Genomic DNA, 20,928 nt, shown 5'->3' with positions numbered 1-20,928 from the left:
GGGTTTATGCAGGGTCCCCATGAAACATCAGCCTCTGGCTGCTGACACATCGGGGGCACAAGGGAGGGAGCCGGTGGCTGGAAAACAACCTCCCTCCAGAGGCAGTAGCCCAGGGGGGAAAGAATCTCTGGGACAGGGCGTCTTCTCCCCTAGAACTTCTGGGAGCAGAGCCAGGAACCCAGCACATCTGGCGCCAAGATCTCCTGCACCTTGGCCGGCTTCTCCACTCCAGCAGCTCATCTGGGGGGAGAGCAGCCGGCGCTGAGTCACCCACTGGATGGCCTCGGCTCCACACTTCCTTCCCAGTGCATGACTCAGAGCAGCGAGTCCCTTCTGCAGACTGAACAAGCCCATTTCCCTCAGTCTCCCCACATAAGTCTTGTGCTCCAGCCCCCTAATCCTTTTCGTTGCCCTCTGCTGGACTCTCTCCAATTTGCCTACATCCTTTTTGTAGTGGGGGGCCCAAAACTGGACACAGTACTCCAAGTGAGGCCTCACCAATGCCGAATAGAGGGGAATAATCACTTCCCTCAATCTGCTGGCAATGCTCCTGTGGTACTCAGTGTGTTGGTCACCGGTGTTTATCAGTGTAGGCTGCGTGCGTGTGTCCCTGTGTAGATGCTGTCCCAGTTCTGATCAGGAAACTGAGACGGCTCTCACGATCGAATGAGTCGACACGACCACAGATTAGCTGAGCAACGAAGGCACCCAGGACAGGTTTATTGCGTGCGGCACAATGAGAAATGACTTACAGAGTATCTCTGGGTCAGTTTCATATTGGCGGCGTTACAATGGTCTCGGCCCAACGGCGGGACTTTCAGTTATCCCCTAGACCAGACGCTGGTATTCCCTCTGACACCCTCTTTTATACACTGTTACATACACTTTCGTTCTGCCCCCTTTCACGTAGGTAGGATCAGAAGGAGACCCATTTGATCAGAAGGCAAGGGATGCATTCTCCTAGGGACAGGGGTTCCACGACCACCATTCCGAAGAGGAAGAGAAGGGTGATGGTAGTCGGGGACTCCCTCCTAAGGAGGACGGAGTCATCCATCTGCCGTCTGGACCGGAAAACTAGAGAAGTGTGCTGCTTGCCTGGAGCTAGGATTCGGGCTGTGACAGAGAGACTGCCAAAACTTATCAAGTCCTCAGACCGCTACCCTTTCCTACTTCTCCACGTGGGCACCAATGACACTGCCAAGAATGATCTTGAGTGGATCATTGCAGACTATGTGGCTCTGGGAAAAGAGATAAAGGAGTTTGAAGCGCAAGTGGTGTTCTCATCCATCCTCCCTGTTCAGGGAAAAGGCCCAGGTAGGGACCGTCGCATTGCAGAAGTAAATGTGTGGTTACACAGGTGGTGTCAAAGAGAGGGCTTTGGATTCTTTGATCATGGAATGCTGTTCCAGGAAGAAGGATTACTAGGAAGAGACGGGATTCATCTAACGAAGACGGGGAAGAGTATCTTCGCAGACAGGCTGGCTAACCTAGTGAGGAGGGCTTTAAACTAGTTTTGATGGGGGACGGGGACCTAAGCCCGAAGGTAAGTGGGGAAGAGGGACACCACAAGGAAGCAGAAGGAGCAGGGTGCAGCAGGGGAGGCCTCCCGATTCGTACTTATCTCAAGTGCGTGTACACAAATGCAAGAAGCCTGGGAAACAAGCAGGAGGAACTGGAAGTCCTGGCACAGTCCAGAAACTACGACATGATTGGAATAACTGAGACTTAGTGGAGTAACTCACACGATGGAGCACTGTCATGGATGGGTATAAACTGTTCAGGAAGGACAGGCAGGGGCGAAAGGGGGGAGGAGTTGCACTGTATGTAAGAGAGCACTATGACTGCTCTGAGCTCCAGTATGAAACTGAAGATAAGTCAGTTGAGTGTCTCTGGGTTAAGCTTAGAAGCAAGAACAATAAGCGTGATGTCGTGGTGGGTGTGTGTTACAGACCACCAGACCAGGAGGATGAGGTAGATGAGGCTTTCTTTACTCAACTAGGGAAAGTTTCCAGTTCACAGGACCTGATTCTCATGGGAGACTTCAATCACCCTGACATCTGCTGGAAGAGCAATACAGCAGAGCACAAACAATCCAGGAAGTTTTTGGAGAGTGTCGCAGACAACTTCCTGGTGCAAGTGCTGGAGCAACCAACTAGGGGCCGTGCTTCTCTTGACCTGCTGCTCACAAACAGGGAAGATTTGGTAGGGGAAGTAGAAGTGAGTGGCAACCTAGGCAGCAGTGACCATGAGATGGTCAAGTTCAGGATCCTGACAAAAGGAAGAAAGGAGAACAGCAGGATACGGACCATGGACTTCAGAAAAGCGGATTTTGTCTCCCTCAGGGAACTGATGGGCAGGATTCCCTGGGAGGCTAATATGAGGGGGAAAGGAATCCAAGAGAGCTGGCTGTATTTTAAAGAGACCTTATTGAGGGCACAAGAGCAAACTATCCCGAAGTGCAGAAAGAATAGCAAATATGTTAGGCGTCCAGCTTGGCTTAACAAAGAAGTCTGGCGAACTTAAACACAAAAAAGAAGCTTACAAGAAGTGGAAGCTTGGTCAGATGACTAGGGAGGATTATAAAAACACTGCTCGAACGTGCAGGAATGAAATCAGGAAGGCCAAAGCACAATTGGAGTTGCAGCTAGCAAGTGGCGTAAAGGGGAACAAGAAGGGTTTCTACAGGCATGTTGCCAACAAGAGGAAGATTCGGGAAAGTGTGGGCCCCTTAGAGAATGAGGGAGGCGACCTAGTGACGGAGGATGTGGAGAAAGCTGAGGTACTCAATACCTTTTTTGCCTCTGTCTTCACAGACAAGATCAGCTCTCAGACTGCTGTACTGGGTGGCACAGAATGGGAAGGAGGCCAACATCCCGCAGTGCTGAAGAAACAGGTCCAAGACTATTTAGAAGGATTAGACATACACAAGTCCATGGGGCCGGATGCAATGCACCCGAGGGTGCTGAGGGAGTTGGCTGGGGTGATTTCAGAGCCATTGGCTATTATCTTTGAAAGCTCGTGGCAACAGGGGGAGGTCCCTGAGGACTGGAAAAAAGCAAATATAGTGCCCATCTTCAAAAAAGGGAGGAAAGAGGATCCAGGGAACTACAGACCGGTCAGCCTCACTTCAATCCCCGGAAAAATCATGGAGCAGGTCCTTAAGGAATCCATTTTAAGGCACTTGGAAGAGAGGAAGGTGATCAGGAACAGTCAACACGGATTCACCAAGGGAAAGTCATGCCTGACCAACCTGTTTGCTTTCTATGATGAGGTGACTGGCTCTGTGGATGTAGGGAAGGCGGTGGATGTGATATACCTTGACTTTAGCAAAGCTTTTGATACTGTCTCTCACAGTATTCTTATGAGCAAGTTAAAGAAGTATGGTTTGGATGAATGGACTATAAAATGGATAGAGAACTGGCTAGAGCATAGGGCTCAATGAGTAGTGATCAATGGCTCCATGTCTAGCTGGCAACCGGTCACAAGCGGAGTTCCCCAGGGGTCGGTCCTGGGGCCGGTTTTGTTCAACATCTTTATTAATGATCTGGAGGATGGGGTAGATTGCACCCTCAGCAAGTTTGTGGATGACACTAAGCTGGGGGGAGTGGTAGATACCCTGCAAGATAGGAATAGATACAGAGTGACCTAAACAAACTGGAGGATTGGGCCAAAAGTAATCTAATGAGGTTCAACAAAGAAAAGTGCAGAGCCCTCCACTTAGGAAGGAAGAATCCCATGCACAGCTATAGACTGGGGACCGACGAGCTAGGCAGCAGCTCTGCAGAAAAGGACCTGGGGGTAACAGTGGATAAAAAGTTGGATATGAGTCAGCAGTGTGCCCTGGTTGTCAAGAAGGCTAATAGCATATTGGGCTGCATTAGGAGGGGCATTGCCAGCAGGTCACGGGAAGTGATTATTCCCCTCTATTCGGCATTGGTGAGGCCGCATTTAGAATATTGTGTCCAGTTTTGGGCCCCCCACTACAAAAAGGATGTGGACAAGTTGGAGAGAGTGCAGCGGAGGGCAACCAAAATGATTAGGGGGCTGGAGCACAGGACTTATGAGGAGAGGCTGAGGGAACTGGGCTTGTTTAGTCTGCAAAAGAGAAGAATGAGAGGGGATTTGATAGCAGCCTTTAACTACCTGAAAGGGGGTTCCAGGGAGGATGGGGCTAGGCTGTTCTCTGTGGTGGCAGATGACAGAACAAGGAGCAACGATCTCAAGTTGCAGGGCGGGAGGTCTAGTTTGGACATTAGGAAAAGTTTTTCACTAGGAGGGTGGTGAAGCACTGGAATGGGTTACCTAGAGAGGTGGTGGAATCTCCATCTTTAGAGGTTTTTAAGCTGAGGCTTGACAAAGCCCTGGCTGGGCTGATATAGCTGAGGTCAGCCCTGCTTTGAGCAGGGGGTTGGACTAGATGACCTCCTGAGGTCCCTTCCAACTCTAATATTCTATGATTTTATGAATGTCTTCAAAGCAGAACCCAGCAGGCAGGAGATCCGGGTACCTCGCCGAATCCAACACCCAGACTATAATGAGGGGACATTGGACAATGACATCATGGTGCTGTAGGTACCACCCCCATACCCTCCACACCCTGTGACCTCACACTGCTGCAGGCTCCGCCCTATCCCATCCCCTGGCCCCAGTGACCCCCAATTCTGCAGGCACTGCCCCCATCCTATCCCCCCACCCCCAGTGACCCCACAATGTTGCAGGCACTGCTCCATGCCATCCCTCAGCCTTAGTGACCTCACAAAGTTGCAGGTACCGCTCCCGTCTGATCCCCTGCCCTCCTGTGACCTCACACTGCTGCAGGTACCACCCCCATCCCATTCCCCACCTCCAGTGACTTCACACTGCTGCAGGTTCCACCCCCAACCCATGACCCTGCCCCCAGTGACCTCATGGACATACATTGGCTGTACTTTCTTTCTTTTTGGACTGAGACGTCTCTGACCTTCAGCTCTGACCTCCATGGTGCCTCTGCTCCTGGTCTCCTCTCTTGTTTGTAGCTGGAGCACAAAGCAATTCTCAGTGAACAAGTCAATCCCATCTGCCTTCCCCTGGCCCACCAGCGAGTGCGTCCAGGGACCACGTGCAGCATTGCCGGCTAGGGCCGGACGCAAGCATGGAGAAAATTCAGCTCGGCCACGCTCCAGGAGGTGGACGTGGAAGTGCTGGAGGATAGGGCATGTCCGAAGGATCCCGACGGGCCATATCGTCACTATAACGCCTCCACGATGATATGCATGGGGGACCCAACGAAGGGCAAAGACTTTGCAAAGATGAATCTGCCTATGCCCTCGCGCGCCCTTGATATGGTTTTCTTATTAATAAGGCTGACGGGCGTCTGAGCAAAGGTTAGGAATCAGGTCCTGCTGCATCAGGTGCTGTACGCTGCACGGGAAAATAGCTTTTCTTCTCCCTGGAGGAGGCAAAGACCAGATGGGCTGCAGCGGACAGGAGGGTGTGATGCAGGCCCAGCTGGGCCCTGGTTTGAAGGTTTCTTGGACCTTTTCTTCATCTGTTTCTTGTTCCATTTCACAGGGTGACTCTGGGGGCCCTCTGGTGTGCGAGCAAACAGCCCAGGGCATCGTCTCACGGGGGCCTATCACCCCACCCGGGGTGTACACAAGAGTCTCTACCATCATCCCCTGGATTCAGAAGACAATGAGGAAGCTGAAGCCCTGAGCCCTGCCAGGAATCACTGGACGGGCCAGGCCTGTGCTGCTTCTGTCCTGCTGCTCCACTTTTATATGGGAGTCACGGGGGATAATCAGCTGAATGTGATCTCCCAGTGCGACGCTTCGGCCAAAAGGGCCTAGGCGATCCTGGGATGCATAAATGGGGGAATCTCGATTAGGAGTAGAGAGGTTATTTTACCATTGGCTTTGGCCCTGGTGTGACGTCTGCTGGGATCCTGGTGTACAGTTCTGGGGTCCATGATTCAAGGAGGAGGTTGGTAAATTGGAACAGGGTCAGAGAAGAGCAACAAGCACAATTAACAGACTAGAAAACCTGCCTTATAGTGACAGAGTCAAAGGATTAAATCTGTGTAGCTTAACAAAGAAAAGGTTATTGGGTGACATGTATAAACGTGGGAACAAATATTTAACAACAGGCTCTTCAACCTGGCAGAGGAATGGCTAACACCATCCAATGGCTGGAAGCTGAAGCTAGACAAATTGAAATTGGAAATAAGAAATAATTAACCACGGGACGATGTACCAAGGGTGGTGGTGGATTCTCCAACACTGACGATTTTTAAGTCAAGACTGGATGTTTTTTTCGAAATGATCTGCTCTAGGAATTATTTGGGGGAAGTTGTATGGCCTGTGCTATACAGGGGATCAAACTAGATGATCAAAATGGTGTCTTCTGGCCTTGGAATCTATGGATCTAGGTGTGGGGATGGATGGATGTACAGATGGCTGGGATGCATGGATGGATTTTTTGGGGGATGAATAGATGGATGGATAGAAGGGTGTGTATGTGGATGGATGTATGGATGTATGGATGGAAGCTGTGGAGGGGCATGGATGGGCTGATGTGGAGGGGGATGGGCATGTAGGGATTTGGATGGACGTACGAATGGGTGGATGGATGGATGGATGGATGGATGGATGAAAGTGGTGTAGCGTGATGGATGGATCAATGCATTGACATGTTGAGGGAATGATGAATGGGTGGAAGATACGTAGGAGGATGAATGCATGAATGGAAGTGTCGGGGGATGGAGGTGTAGGGAGATGGCCCCTTCTTTCTTTGGGGATGGATGGATTGGTAGAAGGGTGTGTATGGGGATGGATGGATGGATGGATTGATGTATTTCAGGATGGATGGATGGATGAAGTGGTGGATAAGGGATGGATGGATGGATGAATGGAGGGGTATCTGGATGGATGGATGGATGGGCTTTTCCACCATAAGAAAGACATTTGCAACATTGTCTCACCCTCCTACCCTAGTAAGCTCAACCTAACCTGAAACAATTACCCAGAATTAAATCAACAAACAAATTTAACTAAACAAATAAGATCTGAATAATTCAAATATTAGATAGCTAGATAGGTCCGGAAGGGACCTCAGTATGTCATCTAGTCCAATCTCCTGCATTGAGGCAGGTCTGAGACCATCTGTGACACGTTTTTATCTAACCTATTCTTAAAAATCTCCAATGATGGAGATTCCACAACCTCCCTGGGCAATTTATTCCAGTACTTCACTACCCTGTCAGTTAGGAAGTTTTTCCTAATGTCCAACCTAAGCCTCCCTTGTTGCAATTTAAGCCCGTTGCTTCTGGTCCTATGCTCAGCAGTTAAGTAGAACATTTTATCACCCTCCTCTTTATAACAGCTTTTAGGTAGTTGAAGACTGTTATCATGTCTCCTCTCAGTCTTCTCTTCTCCAGACTAAAGACATCCAGTTTTTTCAATCTCCCCTCCTAGGCCATGTGTTCTGGAGCTTTAATCATTTTGTTGCTCTCCTCTGGACTTCCTCCAGTTTGTTCACAACTTTCCTGAATTGCGGTGCCCTTAACTGGACCCAATACTCCAGTTGAGGCCTAATCAGCGCGGAGTAGAGCAGGAAAATTACTTTTGTGATCTTGCTTACAACACTCCTGCTAATACATCCCAGAACGATGTTTGCTTTTCTTTGCAAGGCTGTGACACTGCTGACTCATATTTAGCTTATGATCCACTCTGACCCCAGGTCCCTTTCTCCAGCACTCCTTCCTCGGCAGTCACTTCCCATTTCTATTTCTGCAACTGATTATTCCTCCCTAAATAGAGTGCTTTACATCATTGCACTTGCGGCCTGTTTATTTCAGACCATCTCTCCAGTTTGCCGAGATTGTTTTGAATTCTAACCCTGTCCTCCACAGCGCTTCGCCATTGTCTAAAAACCATTGAACAGAACCAGACCCAGAACTGATCCCTGTAGGACCCCACTCGTTACACCCTTCCTGCTTGGCTGGGAACCACTGATAAGTACTCTCTGGGAACGGTTTCTCCAACCAGTCATGCACCCACCTTACAGTGGCTCCATCTAGGCTGTATTCCCAAATTTGTGTATGAGAAGGTTATACGAGATGGTATCGAAAGCCTTACTAAAGTTGAGATGAATCACATCCACCACCTTGCCCTATCCACAAGACTTGTTACCCTGTCAGAGGGTGCGAGGTTGGTTTGCCGTGTTTTGTTCTTGGCAAAGGCATGTTGCTTCTAGACGCTTAGAATTTGAATGTTTGATTATTTGCTCCGTTCTCTTTCCAAAATAACGGGGACTGGTCTATAATTCCATGGGTTCCCGTATTCCCCTCTCTATAGATCAATGCAATCTTTGCCTTTGTTGGGTCCTCTGGGATCCTTCCTGTTGACAATGAGTTCTAGACGATAATCACTGATGGCTCAGAGATCTCTTCAGACATGGACGGACAGACAGACAGACAGACAGACAGACAGACAGACAGATAGATAGATAGATAGATAGATGGTGCCGATCTGTGGCCAACCCATTCTGACATTCAGAAGATCTCTTACTAAGCAGCCGGATTTGCAATGCCGCGGAGACCCTAGTTAGCCTTTGGGGGCTTAGGAAAGCTTGCGGAGGGATGTTAGTGCTGCCTTCGGTGTCCCTGGGACCCCCAGACCTAAACACGAGAGAACCAAGATCCCTCCTAAAGCAGCTTCACTCCCATCCCCACTGGGGTGAAATTCTCCAGCCAAACTTTATTTCGATCTGACATGGCCCCGCCCCGAACTCCCCATGCGTAACTGCGGCACAAGAGTCTAGTGCCATCCCTGGCCGCGTGAACAGGGCCATGGTGAGCCAGGACTGGGCGTGGTATTTCCTGGAGGATACTGAGATCCTGCACCAAGCTCTTGGGCGTGCACTTTAAAAGGGGCAGCGGCAAACTGGGGAGGGGCCAGGACAAGGTTAGCAAACGATTCGCGGGCTGGGGAAAATGCCTGCCAGAGAAATAAAGGAACCGCCCGGCCGAGCGAACCATTGACTTTCTGGCTCAGCGGCCAAAGCTGAAAATCCGGGGAAGGGGGAGATTGGGTTCCTACCAAAAAGGATTTCTTTCTCATCCAAGGGAAAACCCTAAAAATACTTTGACACCAATCCAAAAGGTTTCTGTTTTTCATTTGCTTTGGGGTGTTTCCTTTGGCCTGAAGCAATTTTTTTTTTTTCCATTTTGGGTTCCATTTTGGGCCCTTTTCAGATGTTTTTCACCCTTATTTTCTTTAATTAGCAGCGTTTTGAACCCAAAACGTAAATTTGAAAGAAAAAGTTGATTCAGAATCCTTTTATTTTTCCTCGTGCTTTTTCATTCATTTTTAGCCCCTTCCTTCAAACCGAAACAATTTTGGGGGGGTGTTTTTCATTTCATGTCAGGTCGGTTGGTAGGGATTTTTCCACACTTAAAAAAAAAAAAAGTATTTAAAAAGAATAACTCCCTCCACTTCTACACAAAACAGAGTTTCAAAACAAAAAGTTAAGATATTTCGTTTCCCAGTGGCCAGAACGAAACTTGTCTTCTTTTCCGGGAATTGCATTTTCCGGCAAATTGGGTATTTGCTGAAAAAGTTTTGCCAGCTCCAGTGGCAAGAATGGGGAAGGAAACAGAATAAGCCGTCAGGCTCAGGCGAGTCTCAGGCGGCAGGAAAATGGGGTCGGGGCTGCTGAGGAATCCCTAGCCTAGTTCTCTGACAGGGCAAATGGCCAAGGGGTGACCCACAGACAGACAGACAGATGGATGGCTGTGTATGAGATCACCAGACAAGGCTGGCCGGGGTTAAGGGCTGATCCAGAGGAAGGTTGGGTGGGGTGGAGTGAGGGGCTGATTTGGGGGACACCACGCTTGGGGGGCCCAAGGGTCTGACCTAGACCAGAAGGGGACTGGCCTGTGGGATTAGATCAGGACCATGGTTCCACTCTCCAGCCTCCCTTTTGATGCCCTCCCTGTCTCTTTAAAGCTCGGGTCAACGGGGGCCAGGAAGCCCTGCCCAGCACCAGGCCCTACATGGCCTATGTGCAAATCGGGTCGGCGGGAAGCTACGGCGGGTTCCTCATCCGTGAGGATGTGATGGTGACGGCGGCTCATTGTAACTGCAACCTGGGGTAAGAAACGTGCCGTACCCAGCCAGTCCCCGGCCAGGGGCAGGATCGGGGCCGGTATGTTGTTGCCCAAAGACTAGACGCGTGTTTGGGATGTGAAAATTACAAATTTGTCTGGGTGCCGGGAAGATTTTAAAGCCCAAACCCACCAGATTAAACCTGCCCTGCAGGGTGAAAATCGCAGCCTACGTTTGAATTCAGTCTGATAAGGACAAGCCCTGTCCTTGAGTCACTTCACTCAATTGAAACCTGGCTTCTTCTCGGGTCTTTTCCCTGGGCCGTCACTTCTCAGATCCAGAACTGGCCAATGGGTCACCCTGCAGAGGAAAACAGCTCCTTGCTCATTCTTTTGGTTAGGGTTAGGGTTAGAGTTAGGGTTAAGGAAGAAGGAGGAAGTTCATCCGTACGTAGGTGCATAAGATGGTCTCCGTGTTAATCAGTCACACCACGGTAGGTTGCAGAGTTTAGGTAAATGTTCCAGTTTCAATTCTGGGGGGATCAGAGCCCAACTCCGGCTTATCTGGGATTCCTCAAACAAGTGCCAGGTCTGCCCTGGCAGGCTACGCCAATGAGGCCATAGCGATATCCCACCAGCGAAGCCCTTCTCCTGTGGATAGAGGACAGACCAGCAAAACTACAGGCCAGTCGAACAGCCCATTTCAGCCCTTCCCAAGAGAGACGGTGGGGTTATTTACCGGCCCAGCTGCGTCGCTTAGGGACCCAACCTCTTCGCACCCCTGGAAGAGCGACGGCCATGGGGAGGCCCTAGCCGAGGTGTGGAGCGTCGCTCTCCCGTTGAGGATGGAGAGGGGGGTCGCGGGCAGAAGAGATGGAGATGGGAAAGGTACGGGCACTAGAGGGGTGCATCCTTCCCCCAACATTCATCAGCACAGGGCTGGGGTCTGTGCCCGAGGGCTTGTGACAGTCACTCCTGCCGTCCAATGGGGACTGACACCACCGTATTCCCCCCTCAGCTTTTCCAGCAACATCTTTGTCCACCTGGGAGTCTGGGACATTAAAAACCCAGGACAGAACTGGCAACGGATCTGGGCCCGATGCTGGGTCCAGCACCCCGACTTCAAGAACGAGAACTTGGACAACGACATCATGCTGATCAAGGTACCGCCCCATACTATCACCCCACCCCCAGTGACCTCACACTGCTGCAGGCACCGCCCCCATCCCATCACCCCACCCCCAGTGACCTCACACTGCTGCAGGTCCTGCCCCCATTCCATCTCCCTGCATCCCTGTGACCTCACACTGCTGGATGCACCACCCTATCCCATCCCCCAGGCCCAATGACCTTACACTCACTCCCTGGTTGTGCTGGCCCTCGCCCGCTCTGATCCCTGCTCTGATCTGGATCTGGTTTTCTCTCTGGCTCTCACCCGTGGCAGCTGTTGCACGGCATGGAGCTAAGCGAGTGGGTGGAACCTGTCCCCCTGCTGGAGGCTGATCACTACGTCAGGCTGGGCTCTGAGTGCAGCGTGGCCGGGTGGGGTGGACCAGCGTGAACACCACCCCCGACAGGCTGCAGGAAGCAGAGCAGGAGGTGGTGCTGGACGGGCTGTGCAGAGAGCGGTACCGACATTACAACCCCAGCACCATGCTGTGCGCCAGCAATGCCAACACCAAGAAAGCAGCGTTTGAGGTAAATATCCCCCTGCCTGGAGCCGCTGGCCTGCTGCCAGATGAGCTGATGGAAACCACATGGCCGTGCCTCTCCCATGCTGCACTGCTGCGGGAAGGGACGCCGTGGTGCATCATGGGAGAGGCAGCCCAGCCAGGGATGTCTCTGGTGCAAGGCGCTGGTGGAAACTGGGTGAAATTTATCACAAGGAAATGGCTGCTCTGAGCCGGGGGGGCTCTTCCGCTGGAAGCACCAGAGGAGGAGAGAGACCTGGGCGTGTCAGTCAATGCAGGACGGCTGTGGGCCACGGCCGGGTGCAAGGCCAATACGACCCAGGGATGGAGCAGCTGAGGTGCCTCCATCAGGCAGAGGGGAGGTTTTAAGGCCAGTGGTGAAGGCTCTGGGCAGAGCACACAAGGAATCTGATGCACATTTCCAGGCAGCTGTGTCCCAGAAAGAAGGATCCCAGCTAGTGCCAGTGCTGAGAAGGTCTGGTGGGATGCTCAGGGGAACGGAGAGCCAGCCTGATGAAAAGCTGGACTTGTTCAGCCCGAAACACAGGCTGAGTGGGGTCTGGTTGCTGTAGAAATACTGTGGGGGGGGAGGGGGAGGAAACACCAGGGAGGGAGAGAAGCCATTGGAGCTAAAGGACAATCCAAATGGGAATAAATGGGTCAGGATCAATGGTGGCTGGAGATGGGGACAAGGTTTCTGTCCATCAGAGGTGGGAGGACCTGGAACAACCTCCAAGGAGAGCAGCTGGGTGGCAGGACATGATGGAGCTTCATATTTATGGATGGGATGATATGGCAGGGCTGCCCATGATGGCTGGAACTGCACTCGATGACCCAGTAGGGCTCTTTGAGTACTGTGTTCCCATTAGGCCACGAGGCATCTGAAACACAACTCCCATGATTCCCTGTGACGAGACATTTTGGGGCTTTGATTTTTTTAAACAAAATGTTCCAGGGAAAATGCTGATGACAAATCACCCCATTCCGCCCCCCCTATTTTATGACCATCTCTACTCTTCCCCATCACAGGCAGGTCTACTGGAGAACTCAACTCTGAGGCTACCCAACAGACAGGACCTCGGGCAAAATCCTGGCCCTGCAGACGTTCATCGGAGCTTCGCCGCTGACATCCGTAGGGTCAGGATTGCACTGGAGTTGAGGGGACGTCACAGCGTTCCCGTCCCGTGGGAATGGCAACATTCCCCCCTTGGCTTTCGAAGACAAGCTGAGATTTCAAAATTTTCGGCAGAGTGGAAAATTCCAAAAAGCACTGTTGGAAAAATATCCAAATGATGTTCGTTAGCCCTGCACCAGATAGAAAAGAGATCCAGGCAGGTAGTTGGGCAGTCTCCAAGTTTTATTTCTGCAGAGGTCGGACACTTCCCAACAAGTGGTCAGTGTGAGACCCCGAAGGCATGCTCTCTTGCATATTTATACAAACACAAACAAAGAAATTATATATGCGTAAATTCTTAATGCTTATTGGTACACTCAAATTATTATTGTTATTACTGTTAACATTACACTTTATACTTCTTTTAACTATAAACATATGCATAACATAAAAATAAGGGCAAAAGGTTTCAACTTATCTATCAACATTGTCTAGACTATGTCTCAAGACTGCAAAAAACAAAAACTAAATTATAACTGACTCCTCGTTTCTTCTGTTAATCTTTCTTTCTGACCTTGGCAGGGATAAGCACTATAAACATATTAAAGAGGAGCGGGAGGGTAATTTCAACAGAAAGCAGAACACTAAAAACAACAAAATGGAGTAACTGTGGTCAAGCAAACAATTATTTTCTTTCAATCCCCCCTTTGAGCCATACTGTATCACCAGTTTGGCTCACTAAAAAAGCTTGATTTACTCTTTGTTTAAGTGCAACAATGTCAACCTGAGTCAACATTTGCAGGGCAGGGGCGCTGGGTTTCACAACTCTGGTAAAAGCAGAACACACAAAGAGCAAATTACCTAAGCATTGAAAAAACAACATCTAAAAATATAAATTACAACAAACAAAACACTATAAAAAACCAAAGACTTAAGCCATTGCATATCTGGTAACCAAGCAGTTAACCAACCCCACAAATCAAATTTACCATCAAACTGCTTGATTTTTTCTGCTAAATAGTGGAGATCAGCTAGACGTTTTTCAATCAATGAAATATGGTCTAATAAATTAAAGCAACACATTTCTTAAAATTCTTGGCATCCATGATTATGACGTAACAAAAGATAATCTATTGCAAGCCGATTTTGCAGGGTGGCATGGCGAATGTCTTGTAAATCCTCAGCCATGGCTTGAATCAAAGTGGAGGTTAAATTAATAGCCTTTGCTAAGGCACATGCCACCTTGCATACTTCCTTGTAATTAATAACAGTAAGTTCAGGGACACCCACTAAGGATGTAGCTAGGAAAATGGCCTCAGCTTTAGAAAGCAAATTAACTAAATTATCACAATCAGGACCCAACTGCTGCAGGGTACGCCGTAGGCGAGAGGGATAGAAACGGTTAGGGGGCAACACTGCCAAGGCAGAAGTTACTCTGCCTATAGCACAGGGACCCCCAGTGGCGTTGGCAAAAACATAAGTGTAAGCAGTTAAACCACAAAATAAAAACCACCCCTTAAGTAAATAAAGGGAAGTGATAAAATAGCTACTATAACTAACACTACTACATTTTAATTCTTTAGTAGTGGTTACATTAACACACTTTTTAGTACAATTAACAAATTGAATACAGTCATGGGCTCGAGTTAAACTATGTAACTAAAAGGTGAGTCGATGGGCATTGGTCCAGTGTGGCTGGGGCTTAAGAGTGGATCCCCATCGGGGTAGGTCTCCCACTACCCAGGTAGAATTGTTGTAGTCGATTAATTGGGTATAGGCATAAATATTGGGAAAATTACAGGCTACCCCAATAAAACAAGTGGTCAAAGATGACCCTACATTATCTTCCCCCGTCATACAAAAGGCAGTGGAATTTAAGGCAGTACGAGCCATTTCTACCCACCAATTGTTATGGGAAGGATGGATCCGGGTTTGATAAGGGGTATTTGGGGTGGAGTCCGGGGTGGAGCTCCCATGCCCTGTAAACCGCCAAAAATAACAGAGGGTGAAAACTAGATGGGAGGCAGAGGTCTTAAAACCCTGGACTTTCACCATTTTTTCTATTTTCCAGCACAAAAATAAAATGTCAATAATAAACCCAGTGATTATACAAACAAAACGAAAAACTCAGTAGTATTTTAGCTCAATAAACACATTCTAGGTTGGTTCAGTAAATAGAGCAATAGTCCATGCATTAGAGTCTGGCTGTCGGGTTAGCTTCAAAGGTGGTACCACAGCCGGGGTACTGTCATCATATACTGCTGGCTTCACTTGGGAATGGTGGATCCAGGAGGACTTTTCTGGAACCTTTACTGCTGTATGGGTAGTTAGCAGCACCTGGAATGGTCCTTCCCCAACTGGCGTTAGGGGACTGGAACGTCTGGAAATCTTTATCCACACGCGGTCACCAGGTTGGTAAGGGTGCACCTCACAATCCAGGGGAACTGGCTGGAGTAGAGCTCCTGCTTTCTCTAAGAGTAAAAAAACGCTTACGCAAGGATTTCACATACTCATATAATTGGTGATCCCCTCCCATAAGAGTTCTAGTAAGAAACTAAAATTGCTTTGCCATTGCAGGGGGATGTCCAAACAACATTTCATATGGTCTAAGACCAATATCTTTCCTTGGCCTATTTCTTAATTGAAACAAAACAATAGGTAGGACCTGGGGCCACTTTAATTGTGATTCACGGTAAAGTTTTCCCAATAGGGTTTTTATTTCCCGGTTTACCCTTTCCACCTGTCCCAAACTTTGCGGATGGTATGGGGTGTGTAGTTTCCTGGTAATTCCAAAAGCTGCATACACCTCGTTCAGGGTTTCTTCAGTAAAATAATTCTGCCTTGGTCAGAATTAACCATTTGAGGAAGCCCGACCCTAGGGATGATCTCCTTTAACAAAAAATTTCTTAGAACAGTTGCAGTTGCACTTCTGGCAGGAGTAGCTTCAACCCAGTGGGTTAACTGATCAACAATCACCAGCACATATTTGTAACCTTGACAGGCTGGCAAGGAAATAAAATCCAATTGCAAATTTTCAAATGGTAAAACTGTCCATGGCTGGGCACCTTCTTTTAGATCTTTCCGGGATACTGCATTAAAGGCTTGGCAAGTGGGGCAGGATTGGGTTACCCTTTTTGCTACCTGATGGACTCCAGGAGCAAACCATGTACACAGGATGGTATCTGCGATGGCTGCCGCCCCATAGTGCCCCTGGCTATGAATCTGCTGGCACATGGGTCTTAACAAAAGATAAAATGGGCTTACCTTGGGGAGTCCACCATAATCCTTCCTTTTCCACTGCCTCATAAAACCTTACCCACCGGGCTTTCTCTTCTGCAGTTATGGCATTTGATATTTCCTTTTCTTGTACTCCTGGCACGAACACTGGAGCAGACACACTCAGGGGCAGTGGCTGTAGAGCTGCTTCCTTGGCTGCGTAGTCGGCTTGTCTATTCCACAGGCTGATGTCATCCGTAGCATTGGTGTGAACTGCACAGTGCATGACTGCAATTTCTCTGGGTAACATAATGGCATTCAGCAAGTCTTCAACCTGTTTGGCATTAGCAATTTTACTCCCTGTAGAAGTGAGAAACCCTCGCTGCTTCCATAAGGCTCCTACAGCATGGCAAATTCCAAAGGCATATTTAGAGGCAGTATAAATATTGACAGCTAAATTTTTGCTTAACTCACACGCCTTAGCTAGTGCTACTAGCTCTGCTGCCTGGGCGCTGAGTGACGCTGGTAGTGGTTCCGCCCACAGCACTACGAATAGGGAGGTCACTGCTGCTCCGGTATATCGGTGACCCTCCCGCACAAATGAGGAGTCATCTGTAAATAAAATCTGATCTGGATTAAAAAGAGGTACATTTGTTAAATCTGATCGTGGCTGCTCAACCACATCTACTACCTTGCAGCAATCACGGGGCTCTTCTATCAGGTCAGGTTCTGGTAATAGTGTTGCTGGATTTAATATGGAACACCTTTGAAGGGTGATGTTTTCTGCTGCCAGTAAAATCACTTCATACCGGGCGATTCGTTGGTGGGAGAATGCTTGGGTCTTCTCTCGTGTCATAAGGGCTTCCACCTCATGAGGCACAAATACAGTCAAAGGATAGCCCAACACAAGATCTTTACTCTTTGTAATCATCGCTGCTGTGGCTGCAACAGCTCTTAAACAACCCACAGCCCCCTTGGCTACTGGATCTAGCTGGGCAGAGTAATAAGCTACTGGTCGTCTTCTGGAGCCAAAACTCTGGGTTAGGATTCCAGAGGCCACCCCCCTTCGTTCGTGCACAAACAATTGGAATCGTCTTTCTGCAATCAGGGAGTCCCAAGGCTGGAGCTTCACTTAATTTCAGCTCAGCAGTCTCTTCAAGAGGCTCTGGGACAGAGGCTTTAGTTAACTCACAAGTTCCCCAAAAGCAGGAATCCAGGGTCTGCAAAATAACAACATGACTCGACAGGGACAGCAGTCACGATGGTGGCAGGATTGGGCACGACTGCATGTCGTGGAATGATATAGGCATTTATTGCTCTTAAATCCTGAACAAATTTGTACACAGGATTTCCTTGGTCATCTAGCTTAGGTTTTTTAACTGGAAAAATCGGAGTGTTACAAGGTGAAATACAAGGCCTTAAAATTCCTTGTTCCAGGTAATCATCAATTAAGGGCTCCAAGCCCTTCTCTGCCTCTCTAGAAATTGGGTACTGAGCCACAGCAGGTGGGGGTTCAGGTTTTACCTGTATAGTTACTGGCAGTGCTGATCGAAGGAGTCCAACATCAGTAGTATTCCATCCCCACAGGGAATCAGGCAGGCTCTGTAATTCTTTAGGCAAAGTTAGTTTCCTGTCTCCAGCACTACATACCATCACAAAATTCTCCAACTCGTCTAGGGGCATATCTAATTTCACAGCACCAGAGGAATCACAGTGCAAAGTGGCCTTCAGTTTACACAGCAAATCCCTCCCCAACCAATTAACTGGAGAGGAATCGGTCAACAAAAACTGATGTTCCACAATTAAAGGTCCCACAGTAACTAATACTGGCGCAGTCTTAGGAACTTGCATAACTGTTCCCCCTCCCCACCCCCACTATAGCTTCATTCCCATCAAGTTTGTACCCTGCTACATTTGCATCTACCGCCAGAACCGACTTTTTTGCCCCTGTATCAATTAAACATTTATAATTTACATTCCCCACAGTTATGATTACATATGATTCTCCCCCCTTTTTCTAACTCTAAGGAGAGTTGAAGGGTAACTAGGGTTGTTGTGGCATCTCCATCGCTGGAGGTTTGTAAGACCAGGTTGGACAAACACCTGTCAGGGATGATCTAGGTTTATTCGCTCCAGGCTCAGTGCAGGGGGTTACACTCGCTGTCCTCTTGAGGTCCCGTCCAGCCCGACATTTCTATGATTCTAAATTCTGGTTTCTTGAGCTCATCCAAAATACTTCATTGCAAACAATTTGGACATTAAGCTGCAGTTCCTTAGACGCGCATTACCTTCTGGGAGCTGTAGTTCAGGCCGCTATTTTCCCTTATGTAGTCCCTGCCTGGACTACTTCTCCCACAATGCACCGAGTCTTGCTATTCTCATGATGCCCCAGACAGCTCAGGCAGAGGCCAGCCCGGGTTGCCTTATGGTAGATGTATTCCTCAAGGGAGCCCAGCCCTCAGAGAGACTGAAGACCATCTATAAATCCCATAAGCCAAGGCACGGATAGGTAAAAGCAGTTGAACATTTTGTTAAACTGATTCCACACTAAATGTTTTAGGTCATTTAAAAAAAAAAAAGAAGTGTTCTCATTTGGTAGGAACTGACCCGAAATTTCCATTTTCTTGATGCAAAAATGGAAACTTGTTGGGAATATAAAAACCAAAATTTCTCTGTGTAAAGTTACTATTTGTGGATACTGCCTTTTCCACGGGCACATCCTTCTGCCCAGCTGTGGATTTCACACTCTGCCGACCCTTTTCCAGGCGGGGTCTGTTTGATGGCAAGAGCTGGGCCTTCAGTAGCAGAGATCAGCCATCCCCCATGGAATCTGAGATCTCTGGGAGACAGGCCGGGCTGGGTAATGTCGGTCACTGATGTTATTCTCCGTATTGGCAGGGCGATTCCGGTGGGCCGCTGGTGTGTGATGGGGTGGTCCAGGGCATCGTCTCCAATGGAGATCCAACCGGATGCCCAGCCAGCGTATACACAAGAATCTCCAAATTCACCACCTGGATCAATGAAATGCTGCAGAAACTGAGTTAAAGGAGACATGCCAATTTAAAGGGCCAGCTAGGCCATACCAGACTCCGTTCTGGCGTGTAACCCCTGAGGGACTTTAGAGCCGAGTATTTTTTTCTGCTGTTAGAGAAATGCTACAAAGGGCTCAGTCTGGAAATTACCTTGCATCTGGAAATGCCCCAGCGATGTTTTAAATTTTCTTCTCTTCTATTGTCACCCCAGCGGCCGGTCAACATTCGAGGCCCTGCCTGTGTTTCTCAATTGACAATTGAGTCTGGTATTTCCTTTGATGGGATCTGGTTGATTTACCAGGAATCTTGAAAATCAGAATCAAACAGCATCAGAGAGTTCCTCTGTTTGCAGTCCCGAGCCTGCGTTTCCAGCCAAGACTCTGTGCCCAAAAAGCTGCTTCTCTCAGCTGTCTCTCTGGGCCACGTTTCTGTGCTTCCATGCTGTGTCTGTCCAGATTTATACTCAGCGTCTGCCTCGCTTCTGTCCCCAGGTCTCTCTGTTTGGGTCTTGTCTTCGCCCAACCAGAGACCAGGAATGGGGCCATGTCATTTAGACAGCCAACCTATCACCATGAAGCGTGGCTGGGCAAATTAAACAGCCCCTGACATTCGCACATCGAAACAATTGTGTGAAAAAGATTGAAATTTTGAATGTTTTGCTTCATGCATTTTGAACTGGGCCCAACTTTTGTTTATTTTCAGGGTTTTTCCTTTCTTTTTTTCTCTCCACTTCCCACAAGTATTTGACTATTTGTTATTTATTATGTTGATATTGAATAAAATACGTGTTGTTTGGAGAATTCGCCCTGCCTCTTCCCGCCCTGGCCTGTAGACTGGATGTTGTGTTCGTGAATGATGCAGGGTTGGGTGATGATAATGGAGCTGGGAGGCAGGAAGAAGGGAAGCTGGGTTGTGTCTCAGAGAACATTAGGGCTAAGTAAGAACAAATAGGCCCAGATATTAGGACGTGTTTAGGTGCCTAACTCCCCTTGACCTCAAAGGGAGTAGAAATACCTTTGAGGATCTGGGCCCAGGCTCTTCCCTTCAGCAAATCTCAAAGCACTTTACCAGGGTGGTCAGGATCATTATCCCCAGATGGGGAAACTGAGGTGCAGCGAGGGGATGTGACTTGCCCAAGGTCACCCAGCAGCAGAGCCAGGAACAGGACTCAGGTGTCCTGAGACTCTGGCTACTAGCCCACACTGCTGCCCCCCAACTCACAGCCCCACCCTCAGGCGGACACAGGCCCCACGACCTTCCCAGCCCCTCCATGGTGCTTGCTAATTTCACTTCCCATCTTGTAACTTCTGCAGTCAGTACAGATCTGATACAAAGGTCTCCAGCCCTCAATTCCCTCCTGACCCATGTGGTCTGGGGCAGGCGCAGGGTCCCCCAGGGCAGGACGGGTCTCTGGTTACAAGCTTGGGGCTGTAACACCCAAGGCTAAAGGCCGGATTTGTCTGGGAGATATTCCCAGCGCTGCCCTCCGGCACCCTGAACCCCCCATCCCGACACACCGCACTAAGAGATCCACGTGTGGTTGAATGATTCAGCCGCTCCAAGGCCAGAGGCACCACGGGGCTCATCCCGTCGGACCCCTGCCTGCCCTGGCCCCAAATTAATCCCGGTTTGAACTAGGGCCAAGCTGTCAGAGAAACATCTCCATCCCCAGGGATGGGAAATCCAGCCCAGCCCTGGGGAGCAGCATCTGTGAACCTGCCCCGGGCCCAGCCACCGAAGGGATTTGAATGGGCTTTTCCCAGGCAAAGACTTTCCGATCCGGAGAGTTGT

The 20,928-nt window shown here is 49.1% G+C and overlaps 1 pseudogene; it reads left to right on the top strand.

Moving 5' to 3' along the window:
- The first annotated feature begins 9,991 nt into the window (after window positions 1-9,991).
- On the top strand, window positions 9,992-19,150 carry LOC137147946 (mast cell protease 1A-like; annotated as a pseudogene).
- The last annotated feature ends 1,778 nt before the right edge of the window (window positions 19,151-20,928 follow it).

Source organism: Emydura macquarii, unplaced genomic scaffold (assembly GCF_026122565.2).
Source record: "Emydura macquarii macquarii isolate MOO-44397 ecotype Brisbane River unplaced genomic scaffold, CSIRO-AGI_Emac_v2 contig_582, whole genome shotgun sequence".
NCBI classification, from domain to species: Eukaryota; Metazoa; Chordata; order Testudines; family Chelidae; genus Emydura; species Emydura macquarii.
The sequence above is the reverse complement of the archived record's forward strand: the minus strand, read 5'-3'. Positions and strand labels throughout refer to the sequence as shown.